Here is a 21,424-nt window from a genome sequence, read left to right as displayed (position 1 = left end):
TCTGTGGCGGGTCCTTCACTCGCTCCGGGACCCGCCGCCGAAATGCCCTGAAGACCGGGAGTGCGGAAGGACCCCCCACCGCAGAATTGCCGCTGAAGACCGGGAGTGCGGAAGGACCCCCGCCTAGGGCAGCAAAAACCCTTGCGCCACTCCTGGACCCAGTATAGCTGTTCTTATGTTCTTAGCCCCTCCATGGCCATTATTCCAGTCTATAGGATGAATATGTCACTGCAACTTCCATGGTATTTAATGCAGAATGTATTGTATGTCACTAAATATTTATGAGAGAGACAAGAAGAACTCCATGTAGCTCGGAAGCTTGTTTCTGTCTCTTCCACCAACAAAAATTGGTCTGATAAAAGATATTACCTCACCCACCTCGTCTCTCTCTCATATCCTGGGACCAACATGTCTACAATAACACTGCAAACTAAATATTTATGTTGTGGGTCAAACCTCCAGCATATAGGCATGCATGTGATAGGGAGAACACATCTGTGAGGCGCTGCTAGATACAGATGTCAGTTTTTTATTATGATTTAAATTGTGATATTGGGGTTGTGCCTGAGGGCCCCAGTCAAGATTGGGACCCCATTATACTAGGCTCTGTACATCCCAAAGAAGTTTTCTAGAACTCATCCCTCCCCCGAAGATGGTGTCAGAGTATGAATTTCTCCTCAGTTCCTTGTAAATGGACACAGTCTGAGATGTGATTTACTTGAGAAGAATATTTGTGCGTGTGTGTTTTGGGGGGAGTGACTGTGCAGGAGATAAGAATACAACAGTTGTGTTTGGACCCCCTAACAGGTGTTTGAACAGGATTTATTGGCTCATTCAGGTACCTGTTATTCAACTCTAAACAAATTATTTGATAACTTGGGCAGTTTCTCCACAGCCAGAGGCATACTCCAAGCAAAATAAAAAGGGCATTGTGTGATTGCGTTGATAAGGTGATTAGACTGAAGGTTCGGTAGGGTCAAGCTGTCTCAAATGTCAGCCTGACCTGGCAAATGATCAAGCTTGTCAATCTCCCTTGCAAGAATGAAGAAATATTAACCTCCATCATAGCAGTACCCCCAACATTGCTTCCATCTGCTAAGAGAAACCCTTAAAAGGTGATCTGTGCTTTATGTATATAGCAATATAGAGAGAAGGCCTGAAAGATTTATGTAACACTTACACATAATGAGCACTTGGAAGAAAGGAGGCCTTTATTAAAGAGCAACTGCCTCTCTCCCTTTAACTAAGGTGTGAGAGCTCACAATACAAGGACTTGTCTATGCAGACATTTTGCACAGTTTCTCTTCATTACTAGCCCCATTTTAGCTCCAAGGGTGGTAATGATATTAGACAGTCTAATCTGCATATTAACTACCAGCTGAAGTTGGCACTCTAAAAACCACCTCACATTAGCCATGCTTTGGGTTAAATGACAAGGTGTTAAAATGCCAGTCAGCAATTACTTTCTCACTAATTGCACTGTTTGCCAAGATGCAGACTGCTGTGTGTTTTGTAACCAAGTGTTTCCTCATAGACTGCTGTTGGATCAAACAAGAGGTGTCTAGTCTCTCATATCCCAATCAGTGTGTGTACGTGTATTTTACCCCTCAAACTTCTATTTAAGTAATACAAACAAAAGGAAAACACCACTGCTTTCGCCAATCCTACAGCTACTCAGTAACTTCTTTTATATGTTCATTATTTTATCTCCGTTTCTAGGGTTGCTGTTTCAAAATGGGTGAAATGTTTACATAAGGTGAAATTCAAATAGTCGTAAGTGAAGTTTTTAATATCTCATTCAAACACACACACATTGCAAGAGCAATTTAAATACTGCCTTAAGTGAATTCCCAAAATAAGGAAGCCTCTTCCTCCAAATGAACGTGAGTTGGCAGGTCTACAGCTTTTAAACCTGCCCTCTGCAACTTTGTTAAAACAAGTTGTGAACACAAGTCCTCCAAGAAATCTTGTACCTTAAACGAGCACATATGCCATTTCTCGCTCTCAAAGCCGTACAGACCAGGAGGAAAAAGGCAGCATGGAACAGCAGAGAAGAAGGAAAGAAAAGGGGAGAGGATAGAACAAGAAAAGGGAGCAGATAAGAAGCAAAGAGCAGAAAACAGCAAAGGTAAAACTAGGGAGAAGCCAGATCTGGAGAAAGAACAGTGAACACATAACAGAGCACAGAAGGACTGCGGTGCTCCCAACAGCTGGAGTTAGGGAGAGCAACTCAAGAGGTGCTTGGAGGAGACGTCAGAGGGGGCGAGGTCGGGCTGTGATTCGCTGCTCCCTGCAGCCCCCGAAGGAAGGAGGACGGCCCAGCTGAGCCTCGGGAAGGAGGGACCTGGTGCTGAGTGAGGCGCGAGGCTCAGGGGCGCTGGATTTGGCTGTGGAAATGTCTGGGATAGAAGCGCCATCCGCGTGACCGGGACACGCTGCGCGGCCGTGTCTCCGCCAGGGCTTGGGGGCTCGTGGCCGTGACGCTGTGATGTGCATAGCGGGACTGGTAAGCGTGAAACCCTTTCTGCTAACTCTTTCCTTCCACTCCCCCCTTCCTTTGTGCTGCGTAGCTCAGGTTCCTGCTAAAGCTTGTGGTGGCTTGTCCGAGGAGCAGCGTGATAATCCCTCAGAAGTGCCCCATAGGTTAATTCAGGCCATTCGTCTTGCATGCTTTTCTTTTAACTACCCCCGGATTATGTTTATTTGTGCCCCATAGGGGGTTAATGCATTATCTCAATTTTCTGAATCCAGCCAGCCTTACATCTTCCGTAGGAAGGTTACACTAGGCCCCGGGGGAGGGGGCGGTGGTGGAAGAGAAGCATGAAATACAGTCAGACTCTGGGTATATTTTGTGGCTGAATTTTTTTCGCATTGCCGTTAGTGGGGGGGAGGGTTGCAAAAGTGCCAGTGATCAGATATGTAAAAGCAAAAGCTAGATTTGGTGTTTGGGTGGAACTACTTTATAATGATGAAGATAAAGGAGAACCTGTATATTAATTCAGAGAGACAATTGCTGGTTTGCCTGTTGGCTGTCGTAAGATCTTGCACTAGGCCCTATACAGTATACACATTTCATACCAGATCTCTTTTGTATTGGACTTGGCCAACTGCTAATATATTATTAAACATGCCAGAACTGAGGGCACAGTCTGATTGAAGATCCTAGTCTGTGGTATTATGGTCTAATCACAAAGAATTTAGTAGCTGCACTGGCCCCTTTCCTGTCTCTTAATGCCCCTAAATGTGGGGAAGGAAGCAGAGAAAATAATAGCTAGGAAAGTGTGCGGTTATTGTTGATTTCAGTCTGTACACAATTAATAAAATATTGTGTACCTTCAGACTAGGAAACCTTCAGTCTCTGTTGCTGTAGCTTAAGCTATGGCAACTCCCATCTTTTCATGTGCTGTAATATATTTACTGCTTACTGTATTTTTCACTCCATGCATCTGATGAAGTGGGTTTTAGCCCACGAAAGCTTATGCCCAAATAAATTTGTTAGCCTCTAAGGTGCCACAAGGACTCCTCGTTAATGCCCAATGTGTGAGACCTTTGAAGGATCAGACTCAAACTGCCTTAACAGTTCCATGGAAAAATTGATGATTAGAAAAACAAATATTTTCTAGTCAAGTTTAAGTCAGAATGTGATAATGAACAAACTAGAAAAGTTTGCCAGTATAGAAATAGGTACAGTCCTGGAAATCTTCTGCAAATGGGAATACAGCATGTGCAGTTCTTTCAGTGAAATCTGAACTCTTTATTCAGATAAAGTTTTAACTGTAGAGGGAAATGGTGGACGAGGTAATATCTTTTATTGGACCAACTTCTGCTGGTGAGAGAGGCAAGCTTTCAAGCTATACAGACCTCTTCTTCAGGTCTGGGAAAGGTACTAAGAGTGTCACAGCTAAATACAAGAGTACTGTATCTTTTCCAGACCTGTAGAAGAGCTCTGTGTAGATCAAAGCTTGTCTCTCACTAATAGAAGTTGGCCCAATAAAAGATATTACCCCACCCATTGCCTGTCTAATATCCTGGGACCGACTGGGCTACAACACCACTGCATAAATAGTGCAGGGTCATGCCCGTGGGTTTCAGTGGAGTGTTAATCATTCTGTAAGAAGAGATGCTACAGTGCAGCATATTTGACCTTTGAATTTCAGTATTAAACTCAGATGCATTGATTGTAACATAAGAGAAGTCCTGTTTTTACTAATTCAGTAGCTTTCTTTTGCTTTGAAAGCATGTGATCTGTAGTGCTGCTGTTTAGCATTATCGTATCCATGTTCCTCTTTTCACTAATAATACAAGGGATTATGTGAAAATGTCAGACAATGGAGAACTTGAAGTGAAATTTACTTGTATTATTTTAGGGGCCGCTTCACAGCAGACCTTTCCTTTTTACGTAAATATAGTCCGTTGAGCTTTTCAGGAATGCAGAAATTGTGTAACTAAAACCTTAATCTAGAAAGTGAAAGTCTGTATTGGATTTTTTTTTATCATTATTTATCACAGACATTGGAGAGAGGGACTGAGTTTTTTGTAGTAATTAAGGATTTTGTAGTAATTAAGGATTTAGTCCCTGCAACTTGTAGCAAGCAGACCGACCTGGGCTCACACAGGGTCCTATTGAAATCCATGGGGCTTCATGTGGTCACAGAGCTGTACCTACATAAAATAAGTTGCAGAATTGGGGCCTTCATCTAAAATTGATAACAAAAAGTTGCTTAAAATTACACAGAAGTAACAGTTCCTAAAGGGAAAACTGTTGTGCTGCAGTTGTGGATATTGAACAGTCGGATTTATTTTAATACTATTAATACTTCTATCCAAGGTACTTCTATATAGTATCTGAGCGCCTCAGAATCTTTAATGTATTTATCCTTGGATCACCCCTGTGAAGTAGGGAAGGGCTATTATCCCCACTTTACAGATAGGGAACTGAGGCACAGAGACACTCAGGGTATGCCCACACTACAGTGCCACAGCTATGGCACTTAGCTGTTCCAGTATAGTATCTATAGTGTAGAGACTTGCTACAGTGATGGAAGGGGGTTTTCACACCTCTGAGTGACATAGCTAGGTTGACCTAAGTTTTAGGTGCAGACCAGGCCTAAGTGACTTGCCCAAGGTGTCACAGGAAGTCTGTAGCAGAGCAGGGATTTGAATCCAGGTCTCTCAAATCTTAGGCTATCCTAACCACTGGGTCATCCTTCAAACTATTGTACTGTCATTATCTAATAATGGATCCTCACAACTGACCCGTGAGGAAGGTATTATTTACAGGAGGAAAATCTGAAATAGAGAAAGAGAGAGAGATGGAAGCTAAAATTTTCAAAAATGGTCACTGATTGTGGATGTTGCAGTTGGGAGGTGTAGGTGCGCAGCATCTCTGAAAGGGTATGTCCACTCTAAGACCTCTTTTTCTAATGAAGACAAGGCCAAAATCTCTAGGGAAGCACCAAAAACCTTGACCTTAGTGACTAATTCAAGGTCACAGCGTAAGTCAGTGGAAGGGTCAGGGTTAGAACCTGGCAGTTTTTTGGTCTCTGTCTTGTGTTCAAGCCACTACATCATACAGTTTCATTTTTTAGCAATATGAGAAACTAAAATAAAAACTAACCGTTTGTAGTTGAGCTCTGAGATATTTTAGGTAGTGAGCCTACTGAACTTGTTTCAGAGTCTGAAACTGTTCTCGCTCAACAGGCATGCTTTACAGTGTTGCATCACCTTTTGTAGTGGTTAAAGTGGATTCACAGGTTATTCCTGTCAAGAATATCTTGGAGCTATGGACAAGTGTGTATTATTACAGACATATGTACTGATTGTCTCTCATCTGGTAGGCACTTCAGCTTTGTCATTGATTCATTGCAGAATTGGACAATTAAATTTCACTTTTATCTTTAATTCCATTGTACAGTGTATTGTTTTGGGGACCATCTGTGTCATGGCAGCAAAAATTCCCTTACAGTAACAAAACGACTTCTCTGGATGTTGCTATGCTACTTAAAAAACAAAGACACACATGCATACACGGGCCAAATTCTGCTCTCACATTATAACTTAAGGAAAGCCCAAAATATAGTAGGTGCCTCACAGTATAGGAAGAAAAGATAGTTCCTGCCTCTAGGAGCTTACAACCTAAATGTTGGTGTACACTTAAAATTTAGGCTGATAGAGCTATGGTGCTGAGAGATGTGAAAAATCCACATCCCAGAGCATCGTAGCTATGCCAGCCTAACCCCCTTGTAGACGCAGCTAGCTTGATGGAATAATGCTTCTATCAACCTAGCTATGGTTTCTCAGGGAGGTACTGTTCCTACAGTGACAGAAAAAACACACCCCTGAGTGCTGCAAGTTTCAGCGCTGTAAAGTGCCAGTGTAGACAGTGCACCAGTTCTGGGAGCTATTCCCCTCATGTAGGTGGGGTTTTTTTTTATAGTGCTGGGAGAGCTCTCTTTTTCTCTTTCTAAGAAGGCCTGAAGGGATTTTTCCCCTGCTTGCTTTTTACATTAGAATTTCAGGTCTTGCCTGTATAGCTTGTTTCAGTTGTGGGTACTAGCTTTGCTATTATTGTACTAAGCGTAGTTCTGCCAGTACAGTTGCGGCCACACTAGGAGCACTTTGCTGGTGTAGTATGCTGGTATTTCTATACCAGTAAAACACTTCTAGTGTAGACATGGCCCTAAATAGATAGAAACACTTGGGAGCATAGATGGAGAATAGAATAGACCATTGTATGTTGGCCAAGGTTTGCATTTCATTTATGAGAGGCTGTGAGGAGGAACAAGGAGAGGGGGCAGGATGAAAAAAGTGGGGTCTTATGGTCAAGGATTCTGGAAAAGGGTTTTGAACCTGAAACTCCATGGCATTCACATATCCCCATTCTGAATGTGATGAGCTTGAGATTGAAGTGCAAAATTCAGAACTGAGTTTTGAACCCTCAAAATCTGGGGGCATTTAGATTTGGCCTATTATAAGTACAGGAACTAAATGCAAAATTGTGATTTGGATCCTAAATATCCTTATCCAATTTTGGGGCCATATCTAGTTTTACTTAAAGGTATTACTCCCACTCCCTGAGACATTATCAGCATTATCCCAACCATGTGGGATTTTATTTACAGTTTAAATTGCCTTGTAATTGTCCATGTGTGAGCTCCCCAGCACTTCCTGGTTCCTAGCAGCTGCAGAAGGCACCTGCTGATTGCTGTGTTGGGCAGGGGCTTCTGTCTGTATTTGAATTACTTAGAAACCAGAGGAGGTCTTATGCAGGTTGAGGTGTCTTAAGGGTTCCAGAAGAGGATGGGAAATATGAGAAAAGGATTTCCAGGGAAGGCAGCTTGTGGGATGGAGCAGAGCATCTTTCTACGACAGGGGGCAACTTGTAAGCTGTAGAGGCTTCTTTAAACCCATTCACTCTCAATGTTGGGGAGCTATTGATGGGATACAGCCAACATGAAGGCAGCAGTGCTGCTGAGGAAGGGTGTGCAGAGAGGAGCTACAGTTAAAAAATCTCCATGTTCCATGGGGAAAACTTTTCTGTTGCTGTTGGATCCTACTGCTTTTCAGATGTCATTTTGCATGGGGTTGGAGTGAGCTGAGTGTGGATTCTTGTCACTTTATTTGTTCAGATCCCACTTCTGTGCCTTTGTGACTCTGAATGCACAGTAAACTCTGATTGTATTATACTCTAACCCACTGTCAAGCTTTTCACTTGTTCCCTGTACTAAATCAGGCTTGTAGGTAGCATTGAAGGGTCAGATACTGGCATGGCTGTGCACCTTTCATAGTTATTTTCACCTGTGTGCTATTCTGATCTGGTAGTGTTTTACATAGGTATAAATTACTAAACAAGTTTCAAGGCAATGGAGGAGCAGGGCCTGAGAATTGAAAGCAGCCAAACCTTTCTTTTAGTTGGTGGAGTTCAGATGTCAGGCTATTTTGTATGCCTCCAGGCCATTTAACTGCAGAGGTGGCTTCTGTTGTTTGTAACACAAGCGTCCCAGAAAAAATGTTGATCCTATTTTATATGTGAGAATTTAAATTCTGATTTATAAAAGGCACCTCCATTAAAGATGACTCCGTGCAGATTTGATTCGGGTTTGCAAAGACTTTTGTTAGTGCCTTTTGCAGTTTCTTGTTACAGAGAAAACAATAACAAATGCCTTCCCAAGAGAGAGGATTATTATTATTATTTGCTTTCCACAATATAAATTGATCCTTAGGCCTGTAGGTGTTCATTACTTCTCTAAACATCTAGATGTTTAATAACTCTTGGTTGTCAAAACAGATTAGGAGGCTAAAACATAAAGCCTTGTGTACATTTAGTCTGTAGTTTTGACACTGAAATCAAAGGGTTATTATTTATGAACTGCCACAGGTATTTGTGGGCCTGTGCAGTGGGTAAAATTGGCCAACTAACAGAGGCCCGTATGATTCACATGCAGCTGCGACTTTTGTGTGTGGATCAGATCCTTCCTGTGGAAGGCGGTATCAGCTGCTTCAGAACCAACATCTGTCACCCTTGTACCTCTGTGCTTACAGAGCTCCCTAAGAGGCTGAAAACCCATGAATAGGAGCTGATGGAAAGTGGACCTGGTGAGAATATGCACTGTCTATCTTTCCCTTGATTGGCCCCTGCAGAGATCTTCCAGGAAAGTTAATGTAGCCGTTCAGTATCCTTTAAAAGGGAGCCCTGGCAGAGTGGCTCCATTGGAGACCCACTGACAGGAGCTGGCTACTGGGAGCAAAGACCTGGTGCAGAAGCAGAGGGCCTTCCATTGATACCTGTAGGTCAGAGTCTAGACATGTGGAGGTACAGTATAAAATGATACCAAACCAGAACACATGCATACAGTTGGAAAGCTTTATGGAACAGGAATGGATGTGTGTGTATATATGTGTGTGTGAGTGAGTGAGCTCACGTAGCTAACAATGCTTTGGAGATAAGTACAAGTGAAAATGATGACCTGAAAGGAGACATACTGTCAGGAGAGGATGGAAGGAGGCAGAGGGAGCGGTCAAGAAAAAAGTGAGGGTGGTATACAGGGAAATTTAAATGGTGTGTGAGTGTAGTAGCACAATATATAGTGATGTACAGCTTCAAAGCACTATAACTATTAACTAATTAATCCATACAACATCACTGTGAGACAGGTAATCATTTTACAGAGGAAAAGCTGATGCAGAAAGGTTAAGTGACTTGCCCAAGGCTACACAGCAAGTCAATAACAAGGTGGTAATTAGAACTCAGCAGTTCCAGGTATCCAGACCTATGTTCAGTCTGCTAGACCCTGTTGACTCTAGGGGGATGGGGGAAGAGTAGGAGCGAAGCCTTGCGAGTGAGGATGAGAAGCTCAAAACTTGGAGGTTGAAGGAGTTTGCAAAAGAGCAGGGAATGCAAGTGATGGGAGAAGAAAAGTGACATTATTTTGACAGTACCATGTAGTGTAAACTTCAGTGCTTGTCTCCACTATGGCTTTACAACAGGATAGCTAATGTACATTAGTTATCCTGTTGCAAAAATACATCTTTTCTTGGCAGTGAAGACATAGCCTCAGTGACTCTGTGAATCCCGTTATTTAATGATTGCAGATGTATCACAGAGACCAGAATCTGCTCCACAGGATATTGTTTCAGTTGTCAAACCTAAAATTTGACCTTTAGCTTCTTTTCTTTTCTGTTTGCAAAGTCCTTTTTTTAAATGAGACTTTTAAAAATGGTGTAAGTGACCATGTCCGAGTAAGGCTCCAACTGCAGGTCATTTTTGAATAGCTATGAAACAAAGGGGGGAAATGGGGCTTGTACCTTTTTTGGATTCTTTATGATGATCAAAAAAGGTGTGAAAAAGTAGCTTTAAAAATAACCCGCTTGTTTTTTACATTGCAATTTCCTGTCCCGTGTAGGCCAGAGAGCTTGTATGAAAAATGATATGACCGGATAAAGAGTCAAAGTAGAACTGTTTAAAAGCAAAAAGGATTTTTAAAGCTTTGGTTTTTGTTAAATCTTCAGCATCTTCACCTCTTCAAATACTATGTTAAAAGTTAACAGTAAACGTCCCTTATACTTTCCAGTATGCAGGGAAGCCCAGACTTTACATTCCTGATTTTTATACGGTTAAAACTCAAGCAGGAAAAAAATGTTTTTCTAAATTTAAACAAACAAACAAAAAAAATCTTTCAGGCTTTTAAAGAGCAGCACAATCCCAATTAAAAAAAAAATCTTTAAATGAATCAAGGAAAAGCAAGGCAAAGGGGTAGTAAGCCTATGTGGGTATGTCTACACTCCAATTAAACCCCTGCGGCTGGCCCACGAGAACTGACTCGGTCTCATGGGGCTTGGACTGTTGGGCTGTTTAATTGCAGTATAGATATTTGTGCTGGAACCTGGGCTCTGGGACTCTGTGAGGGAGGAGAATCCTAGAGCCTGAGCTACAGCCTGAACCTTTACACCACAATTAAACAAGCCCATTGCCTGAGCCCACAAGCCTGAGTCAGCTGACATGGGCCAGCTGCACGGGTTTAATTGCAGTGTAGACGTACCATATGTGGCCTGTCCAGATAGTTTTCCAGAGAGGTGGGCTCACTGACCTAGTTCTCCCTTTCGTGCTGTTCACGGTGCATTGTGACTCAGGCTTGGACGTATCTATTGTTCCCAATCTGCCTTTAGGGTATTTTGTGTGTGAATTCCTGTTACTTGATTTCTTAAAATTGTTTTTGTCAATATAATTCCCTTGTGACTTTCCCTAAAAGTTGCTACAATAAAATTCTAGCATTACCCTCTGGATAAAGAACTCTGGTATAACAGTGACTTAAAAATGCTCAATACATGTCCTTTTTTTAGCAAAGAAACACTATGTATCTTAAGTTTCAAGAGCACAGTAAGCAAGCCACAAGAGATAGTGAGTAGGTAGCTGTCGGAGTTTGGGACATCTTGAAGTTTGAGGAATATTTTCTCTTCTATTTCCCTTTTCTCAACAACCATTCTGAAAATACTTTGTTTCTGTTGCTTATTACTGAAGACACAACTCTTCAACTTTTAGAGACACCTGATTTTAATCTTACATGACTAGAAAATTTGCATGCAGTATATTTGTTTTGCAAGTGTGATCTGAATTTTATAATCCATTCAATGAGCTGTGGAAGTTTTTTCAAGCATCTCGTGAAAGAACATCTCCCCTTGTGCTTTTCCCTCTGGCCTCCGCCTGCCAAAACATCCCCATCAGATATGTTTATTGGAAAATAAATGCTGTTGCCCATAACAAAAATGAATTTCTCATAATTTTAAGTCAAAATCTAAAGAGTGTTGGCAGATACCTAACCCTAGTTGTGCTCAGAGCTGAAGAACACATCACAATTACTGATTTAGTCCTACGCAAGAGCATTATACATTGCAACAGCTCATTGCTACAGATTTGTCATTTTCCTGTGGCTCATGGGAAAGAACCATTGCTTCATACAGAAGTGCAGTAATAACCCTGTGCGACTCATGCTAAAGATGGCTGCATAATAGTGGTAGCTTGACAGAGACTAAGGGCTTGTCTATATTGGCAACTTTCTCGCTAAGGGGTTTCCCTCTTAGAAGTTTGAAACTGTCTATATAGTCAGTATTTCTCCCTTTATTGTATGCATGCAATGGCTTGTTGTTGCAGGATTCCTTTTGAGAACTGGGCCTTGGTGTGATTTAATCCAGGCCTATCAGGACTTGAAGTGGATAGTGACTGATCTATGTGAAATGAAATGAGTTGATTGTCTAGTTGAAGTTTTAAGTGGGGAGGTGTCCACATAACAAAAAAACACTATCCCAGTTGGCACTAATTCACACCCTTACTGGCAGCCTTCATAGATAAATTTAGGATTGAATGGATATGGAAATTGACTGTTTCATTTTCAGGTTTGTGAAGCTGCTGTACCGTAGCGTTACTGTTTTGTAGATTTTTCTACAGGAGAGTTTTATTTTTGTTTGTTATTTCCTGGGAGTTCTGAGCATGGACAGTCAGATTAAGACAATGTCACTATTTTATTTATTTATATTTATTTATATATATATATATATATATATATATAAAAATATATATATAAAAAAAATTTATTCTCCTTTTGTATTCAAATTAACAAGGATATGTATTGCGTTTTGGTTTCTCTCTGTTTCCACATGCCTTTATGGGATATATATCTAAAGAAACATATATGTGCTTCCTTTTTAGATGGGGAAATAACTGTGAGGTTAACATACTACTGTTGCACGTGGAAGTGCCTGTCCAACTTCCAAAGTATTTGTGTTCAAAAATGTTAGTGAAAATTAGGAATTTGGAGAGAGATAGCAACAAATATTTTCCAGATACCTTGTTACCATATTAATTATGCAGTTGGTCATGCTTAATTAAAAGCTGCTGGAAAATCAAACTTCTGTTTCACTTCTCCCTTCACACAGGATTCTGGTTACATCTGGTCTTCCTTCAGGAAACGTATTTAATAAAAGTTGTCAGAAACAAGTTGACCTCAAATATAAGAAAAACAATAAGACAAGGAAGATGAGCAATGCATTGTACTGTATTTCAGAACTTAGCTCAAAGAGCATCATGCAGTGCTTTAAAATTGTTGCATGCCTAATAGAAAAGTTCAAATATTATTTGAAATACACTGCTTTAGGCACTTGCAGCAGGACATTGAACTTTTTATCTCATAATTTTTATATTTTCTCTTTTAGTTGCTTATTTAACAAGTGCAATTGCACACCCATAGCATTCCTTGTACTAAGGAGTATACATTATGGTGTGGGGAAAAATAATTTCATGCCAATTGCTTCTAAAATATAAACACTGGATGAAATCCCAGCCCCACTTGGATTAAGCTAATTAGGCCACTCTTATTCCACAAAAACTGTATCCTGCACAGTGAGTTAATATCTGTTCCATGTGCAGACAAGCCCCATGTCTTCATTAGATACCGCAGCAGGATCGGGACGTTACAATATAAATGGTAGAATAAAAAGATGGTGCCTGCCTCTTAGACTTGACAGTCTAAGACAAGAGATAACAAATGGCTACAGACAGACAGGTGGGGGAGTATGAGAAAACAGAGATAGTATTGATCCCGTAGGCAGTGGTCTCAGCACACCAGCAGCCTAACCTTTGTCAAGTTGCTGTTGTCATCACAGCAAAGGAGAGTTTTCAGGAGGGATTTAAAGGAGGATAATTACATAGCTTTGTGGCTGTTTTCGGGGAGCGCTTCCCAAGTGTGAGCGGTGGTATGAGGAAATGCACAAAGATGCTTATTGAAAATTTACTAAGTGGACGATGGAGGCTGACATCAAGGGCTGATCAGAGGCAAGAGTTGAATGACAAATGATAGATACGGTGCGGATATGCTGCGAAGGGCTTTGAAAGTGAAGACAGGTTTGATGTGATAGAGAATGGGGAGCCAATGGAGGGATGCAAAGAGAGAGATGACATGGTCAAAGTGATGGCCGAGGACAGTGGCGCTCAAGCTTTCTAGACTATTGTATCTCTTTCAGGGGTCAGATATGTCTTGTGTACCCCCCAAGTTACACCTTACTAAAAACTATTTGGTTACAAAATCAGACAAAAATACAATAGTGTCACAGCACACTATTGTTGAAAAATTCCTAACTTTCTCATTTTTACCATATAATTATAAAATAATTGCATTTCAGTGTATAGTAGGCAACCTATGGCACGTGTGCCGAAGGCGGCATGCGAGCTGACTTTCAGTGGCACTCACGCTGCCCGGGTCCTGGCCACCGGTCCAGGGGGCTCTGCATTTTAATTTAATTTTAAATGAAGCTTCTTAAACATTTTAAAAACCTTATTTACTTTACATATAACAATAGTTTAGTTATATATTATAGACTTAAAGAAAGAGACCTTCTAAAAACGTTAAAATGTATGACTGGCACGCGAAACCTTAAATTAGCGTGAATAAATGAAGACTCGGCACACCACTTCTGAAAGGTTGCCAACCCCTGAACTAGTCATTGTCTGTATGAAATTTTAGTTTGTACTGACTTTGCTAGTGCTTTTTACTAGCCCATTGTAAAACTGGGCAAATATCTAGATGAGTTGAGATCCCCCTGGAAAACCTTTGCTTCCCCTTCCCCCCTGGGGGTACGTGTACCCCTGGTTGAGAACCATTGGCCTAGAAAGGTGATCCAGCAGCCTTCTGAATGGATAAGAGCTGAGCAAGATTGCATTTGTCAAGGCCAGAGGAAAAGCTGTAGCAATAATCAAGATGCAAGATGATGAGAACTGGGATGAGAGATTTAGCTGTGTGGATGGATAGGAAAGGCTATATCTAAGAGATGTTGTGTGGAAAGAGGAAGATTTAGCCTGGATGTGAGGCTCTATAGCGAACTCTGAGTTGAAGATCATGTCCCAGTTAGAGGCCTGCCTGCTAGGCAGGTTGATGGTGTTGCCTGCAGTGATTGAGAGGAGGTAACAGTGAGGGGTGTGTGTGTGTGTTAGTGATTAATCTAGTTAGTCGGAAAGAACTGCCAAGGTCCAAGTGATGTTTTCACAAGTTTTAACAGAACACTTGGTAATAGTTTCATGTATCATAAAAGTTAAGTAGCTTGCCCTCTAGCTAGTTATTCACCATACTCCTTCACTGGAAAGATTTTTTTTTTGTCAGCATTTTTCCTTTATCTTTTTCCAGCAGTTTGGACCTGCTCCTGCAAGGTGATGAATGCCCTAAATTTCTGTTGACGTCATTGGGCATTAAGGGTGTAAGAGACATTCAGTACTTGTGTTATTGGGCCCATAATTAATTGGAACACTATCCCACCAAATGCAAACTTCCTCTTTTTTGCTACTTGGAACTTGGCTGAGAAACAACTGATGCTCCTGCTTTTTCATACCTTTTACAACGAGGCTCTCTTATTGCACGTTATCTTTCATGAGGATGTCCTTAAGATAGATGGGGAAATACTGTTCTCTTTATGGATGTTATTAATAGAATTTGCTATTCTCGGGAGAATTCCTGGTCTGGGACCCAGATAAGGAAACCTGGATTGTGCCTCCCTTGCTGCTTTTTGTCTATTTCATCAGAATTCAGAAGACTTGCTTGGTGTAGAACAGGACATCATTAAGAGCCTGATCCTGAATTCCTTATGCAACACCATATCTCACTGAATTTAGTAAGTGTGTGGGGTTGGCAGCAAATGGGCACTCAACAAATCGAATCCTACATTATGAAGAGTTTAGGAATGAAAGACTCATTGAGTGCAATGTTAGGAGTTCCATTATTGCCAGTACCTAGAACAGGGGTGGGCAAACTATGGCCCGTCGGCCGGATCCGGCCCTTCAGGGCTTTGGATCCGGCCTACGGGACTGCCCCCCATGGCGCCGCGGGCCCCATTTCACTCTCCAGAAGCGACCGGCACCTGGCCCCGGGCTGGGGGGCAGAGGGCTGTGTGTGTTGCTCTTGCCTTCAGGCACCGCCCCCCACAGCTCCCATTGGCCAGGAACAGGGAACCTCGGCCAATGGGAGCTTTGGGGGAGGTACCTGGAGGTGCAGCAAGGGCAGCACACATGGAGCCCTCTGCCCCTCCTCCCCCAGGGGCCGCAGCGCTTCCTGGAGCGGCGCGGGGCCGGGGACAGGGCAGGCAGGGAGCCTGCTATGGCCCCGGTGCGTGCCGCTGCCACCCCGGAGCTCCAAGCCCTCCTGCACCCTGTCCCCCAACTCCCTGCCCTAAGCCCCCTGCCTGCACCTTGCACCCCTCCTGCACCCCAACCCCCTTCCCTGAGCCCCCACATACACCCTGCACCCCTCCTCTGCTCCAATCCCTTGCCCTGAGCTCCTTCCTGCACACCGCACCCCCTCCCACACCCCAACCCTCTGCCCTGGCCCTGCATACAATTTCCCCACCCAGATGTGGCCCTTGGCCCAAAAAGTTTGCCTACCCCGACCTAGAACATGCATATTTTACTATTTGATCTAATTCTGTCTAGATGGTTCCTTGCAGCAATTGCTGCCTGTTGTGGATGTTTATTGGTATATCCAGACTGCTTTTGGTGCTCCTTTTCTTCATCTGCACTCTCTCTTCCACCTTCTCAGCACTTGTAGAATTTATTCTATGACAGTCAATCTTTGAGTGCAGAAAGCTTCACTGCTATCACTTTATTAAGGAAATTTTAACAGGTTTACAAATCCTAGCCATGTAAAAATCAGAGACAGTATAATAATTATTACAACAGTTAGCCTTTCTTTAGAGAAACATTATACCGGAATATAAACATTGGATCTCTCTATTTAACAGTGTTCCATGTTACTGAGTGAACATCTTTACACTAGTTGTTTCTAGTGATTTTATTAAATTGACTGAAATCTCTGATTATACATATTTAACAATTCAGGCATATCCAAAAAAGTAGTTAAAAAAGGGACAGATATACTTTTTTTTTTTTTTTTTTTTTGGGCAGCTGAATATACTTTGACTGTTTGAATAAATGATAATCAAATATCCAAGTATCTGTTTGTCCTATGTCTGTTTTGTGGGTATGTAATTGGTGCATTAATTTTTCCATAACAACCACCTCCCATATTGTTTGAACCATTCCTCTAGAGTTGACCTATTTTTCTTTTTCCAGTGGGAGGCACCTACTAGCTGATGAGAGATTAATTCTTTTCCTTTTGTATCACTTCTGGTTTTGCCTCTGGACTGGGAACAGTGTTTCTTTTGGCAAGTAATGTTTCTGAAGCTGTTTTAATTTTAGAGCTCTTGGCATAGAAGGTGTGAAAAGGTTGTGGGAGGGGACAACCATAAGAAAAAGGGCATGAGGTGAGACAAAAGCCTCTGATTTATTTTTTTTGATTTGTCCTTTGAATATTCATATGTTTGAGCTTGAGGATGCTTTAATATTGGTATAGCTAAAGCGGCAAAACTTTTTAGTATAGATAAGCTTTAAGTGACATTTCTTTAGCTTAATCTACCCCTCTCTCCACGCTCTACCCAATACCTTCCTTTGTAATCACTGTGGACACCACCACCCTCTTACCTGTCACTCAGGCCCATTAAAATCTTGGGGTCACTGTTGGCACCAGGGGGCTACTACCCCTGAATGGATCTTTAATGGCTCCCAGCGGAGCAGATTACTGTCATACCAATGAAAAAGGTCCACAGTAATTAACTTGCATACACTGCAGTTTATTTGAGAAGGAATTACACAAGTGGTAAAGGGTTACATTAAGGACATAACTCCTATGTTAGACATTAAAGAACTATATATTAAGAGCTATACATTCCTCTTAGCAAGGCTCTCTTTCACAAACATACACAAACAGGCCCTGTGCTAGCCTCACACAGTTCCTGCTTGGCAAACAGAGATAGTGGTTACCAAATTCTATGGACAGCTTCTTCTCTCCAGGTCTGGTCTCCTCAGCCCTCTGGTCTGTCTCGGATTCCTTGGCTACCTGGAAACCCCTCTGGCTCACAGTCCTACTTGAGCCCAAGGAGCAGAGTTTTGGCTGCTCTGTCTAGCAGCGTTGCTTCTTTAAGCGTTAATTAAGGAATCCCCCCAACAGTAATTTAATCTTCTTGATTTTTATACTCTTTTTCCTCAGAGGAGTCACATGTCTTAAAAGCATGCCCAGTGTGCGTGTTGCTACTAATTTTTACCTAATTAATACCTTAGAAGGAGACTGCAGAGTGGTGCCAACTGAACATTCTTTTCCTTTTGTATCACTTCTGGTACCCCACATTCACACACACCCTTATCAATCATTCACTTCAGCCCCCTGTGTGATGTCCTTCAACAGGGTCGAGATGCCGGGTCAGCCCATGCTCCACTCAGGATGTTCTACACGTGTTGTTTGCTTTCAAGTGGATGTATTTGCTGACCCAAAGATCAGTATTGATCATACACGCAGCCTGGAGCCAGTCAGTTTCCCCACTGCAATCTGCCTGATGCTAAGAGAAGGATTCTGCTCCCAGAATCCTCTTTTACAGTTCAGTCATGTCAAGCCATGTCACGGCCACACCAATTCGGCACCATCCCAACAGTCACTAACCATGTCCACTTTTAATTTTATTGCCATTAATTCTTTTCCATGAGTCGAAAAGCTGATATTTAAACACTTAAGGTAGGAGATGGGCACACATCTCTGCTCTGTCTCATGGTAAACTATGCCCCTCATGAAAACATTTATTTATATTCATATTGTTACCCAGGATTTTCAGAACCTAAGCAATTCTCTCCCAACTGTTTCTCTCCAGGTGGTGTCAGTAATAAACCAATGGGGACACAGTTCCTCTGATATGATTGATACAAACCAGAATGCTTTTACCTAAAACTACTTTTTATTAGGTCTCAAGTACATGCACACACTTACACCCTATAGTAGTGGATTCAGAACATCGTATACTTTTATATTTACTAAAGATAAGATGGTTTTGAGGAATCAGCAGCCAGTCTTCCAGGGGCCCTCCTTCTTTCTCACTGCTGGGGAACTTAAGTGTCAGATCCTTGCCCAAAGAGAAGCTGCCCCAAATCACACTTTCTAACTTTTTATAAAGCACGTAACTCATAATAGCCCCTAATAGGCTAACAATTTCCCTAACAGCCAATAACAATTTATTATTCTCCTTATCAGCAAAACATTTCTAATCATAACAATAAAACTTGCATGTCAGAGGCACCTAAAACCTAAGTCGTCTGTCCAAACTTTCATTGTTTTCATGGAACATTAACTCCCTGTCCCAACCTCCCATTCTGATTAACAGAGGTGCAAACATGCAGCTGCACGGCCTTGCCTCTCAGGGTCTAAGATTATTTCTATCCATATGATGATCAGGTTTCAGCTGGCAGTGGTTGAACATACACAATGGCTGACTGTAGGTACGTGCAGGAATGTGAAATTCGGGGGCTACAATATAAGTTTCCACCCTCTTTTTTTAATATCCCTAATGTTAGACCTAAACTAACCGGCAGTCTCTCTTTAAATATAACCATAACTAAAAACTAACTGTATTTAAAAACAGTTGTATACTATTGGTGGAGCGTATAGCAATACCTATATTAAGGTTACACCCACGTACTTTAGAATGAAAGGGTTAGTTAGCCTTTTGACTGAAATTTGGTAGGCCTGCTCTAAATCAGGTAGCAATTTTTTTTTTTTCTTAAAATTTCACCAAAAATGGTTGAGCCATTTTTAAGCATGGAGAAGGTGGGGGAGGAATGCAGTTTTTCTGCTAACAAAAATGTGTACTGTGTGTTTTTTTGTTTGTTTTTTTTTTTTTAACAGCTTGTCATACCTCAGCTGGAGGTGACAGGTAAAATTGTTAGGGACGTAAACTGCCTAGATGGGTCTTTTGGTGGTCCAATGAAAATTACTTTTGATTTGGTTTATTTATGAGCTTCATTCAATTGGACAGCTGTGCCCATGAGAAACCCTACTGACTTCAATTAGGGCTACATCTAAGTGTGATGGCTGGTCGTCCCTCATGGATCTTATAGTAGGAGTTGAGCTTTGGCCCACAGTAAGGATTAGTGCATAAGGCATGTTTGCAAGGACTTGGTTTAGAAGTCAAAGTTATCTACTCATAGTTTAATTTGAATTAGGTTATGCTGGCAGATTATGTAATGTGCATTTAAAGAAAAAAAAGTATACTGAATATCTTAAAGCCCAAAGAAAAATGTGTCTGGTTTTACAAACATGTTTACAGGAAGGCTGCAATCCTGCAAACACAGCAGGTGCATAACTTTTCAGTGAGACTGATCAACATAAGTAAAAAAAAATTTACTTTCTTAAGTGTTAGAAGGATCAGGGTCTGAGACAGTAGCCAGAAGTGCTTGGTTACAAGGACTACAGAAAACACAGCATTTAAAAAGGAACTTTTTTCCTAACTGCAAGATAGGAGAACCTAACTTCAACAACAACATTTTATAGTACTGGTATTTTAAGGCCCCTCCCCCACAAAAAAACCAACCACTCCCAAGCAATGCTTCCATCATATTTTGCATGTGTTATAACAGTGCCATGGAAAAGATGCAGAGAACAGGAATACTAAACTTTTGCAGCAAAATTCTAACCATGCCAAATTAACCACATTTTCAGAAGAAGTACATTAGATAATGAGTTATAGACATTATAGAAGAGGTAAGATGAGACATAAGAATAGAGGAAATATAAAGATAAATAGGTAATGCTGGTCTGAAAACCCAATGAAAAATATTGCTCAGACTAATTTACATGCTGCTTATAATTCAATTATTATTGCCTAGTAGTTGTTTGAAGTAATTCAAATCCTTTGTGTTTAGCAAGAGGATCTTTCTAATCTGTAAATAAATTAATCATCCAAATCAATTTGATTCATGTATGGGGAAAAAATATCCTGCAAAGTTGGTATTAAAACCATTTTAGAAACAGAATGTGCTTAGTTTGCATTATTGCAACAAAAAGCAAGTTCTGCAGAGTCTTAGTCTGCATTTCACTAAAATCTTGCAATTAAATACCTTTTGCAGTGGTTGAAACTACAAATCCCAAAAATTGCTCGCTATGTGTCTGTTCATCCAGAGTCCATTGAAATGATGGGGAGTCTGCCCATTGACTTCAGTGAGCTTTGGATCAGGTGCCATATCAGGTATTTGCCTCCATAAAGGTTTAATCTATACCAGGGCCGGCTCTAGGCACCAGCAAAACAAGCTGGTGCTTGGGGCGGCACATTTTTAGGGGCGGCATGGCCAGCGCCAGAATGCCGCCCCTAAAAATGTGCCCCGGCCGCCCTACCTCACCTCCGCTGCCGCTCGCGTGCCGCTACTCGCCCTCCCTCCCAGGCTTGAGAGCCTGGGAGGGAGGGGGAGATCCCGAGCGGCCGCAGCGTGCGAAACAGTCGTTTCGCGCGCCGCTGCTCTCCCTCCCAGGCTTGAGAGCCTGCGGGGAGGAGGCAGGGCTGGGGATTTGGGGAAGGGGCGGAGTTGAGGCGGGGCCGGGGGTGGATGAAACAGTTGGGGTACTTCGATACTGCAGTTAGACACCCGCGACTGCTATGTACCAGCTGACTTGGGCTCACAGGTCTCGGGTTAAGGGACTGTTTAATTGTAGTGTAGATGTTTGAGCTTGGGCTGGAGCCCAGGCTCTAGAACCTTGTGACTAAACAGCTCTTTAGCCCGAGCACTGCAGCCCAAGTCAGCTGGTACAGACCAGCTGTGGATGTCTAATTGCAGACATACCCTTGGAGAAAAGCAGTCCAGAAAGCATTTGCATATTTTGTGCAGCTGCAGGACTTATACTTCCCTCCCCTGCCTTATTTCATATTCAGGAATGTTTTGCACCTTGAGGGAGGGCTGGGTTAGGCATTTTTCCTGAGGTGTTCTGAAGAGCAAGTGTTCCTTATCAGCTGGAATGGAGGAGTTGGCTTGGGAAAGGCTTGTCACTTTTTTCCTTTCCCTCTCTCTCTCCTTATTTAGTTA

At 42.0% G+C, this 21,424-nt stretch overlaps 1 protein-coding gene across 1 annotated transcript in view; it reads left to right on the top strand.

Moving 5' to 3' along the window:
- Positions 1-2,356: 2,356 nt before the first annotated feature.
- Positions 2,357-21,424, top strand: part of ATP10D (ATPase phospholipid transporting 10D (putative)) — an 85,539-nt gene continuing 66,471 nt past the window's right edge. The window contains exon 1 of the mRNA XM_065405730.1: positions 2,357-2,506. The gene's annotated coding sequence lies outside the window, so the exon portion shown is untranslated. The remainder of the gene's footprint in view (positions 2,507-21,424) is intronic.

This window comes from Emys orbicularis, chromosome 5, assembly GCF_028017835.1.
Source record: "Emys orbicularis isolate rEmyOrb1 chromosome 5, rEmyOrb1.hap1, whole genome shotgun sequence".
In the NCBI taxonomy this organism is placed as follows: Eukaryota; Metazoa; Chordata; order Testudines; family Emydidae; genus Emys; species Emys orbicularis.
This window is presented reverse-complemented; position numbering and strand designations above follow the sequence as displayed.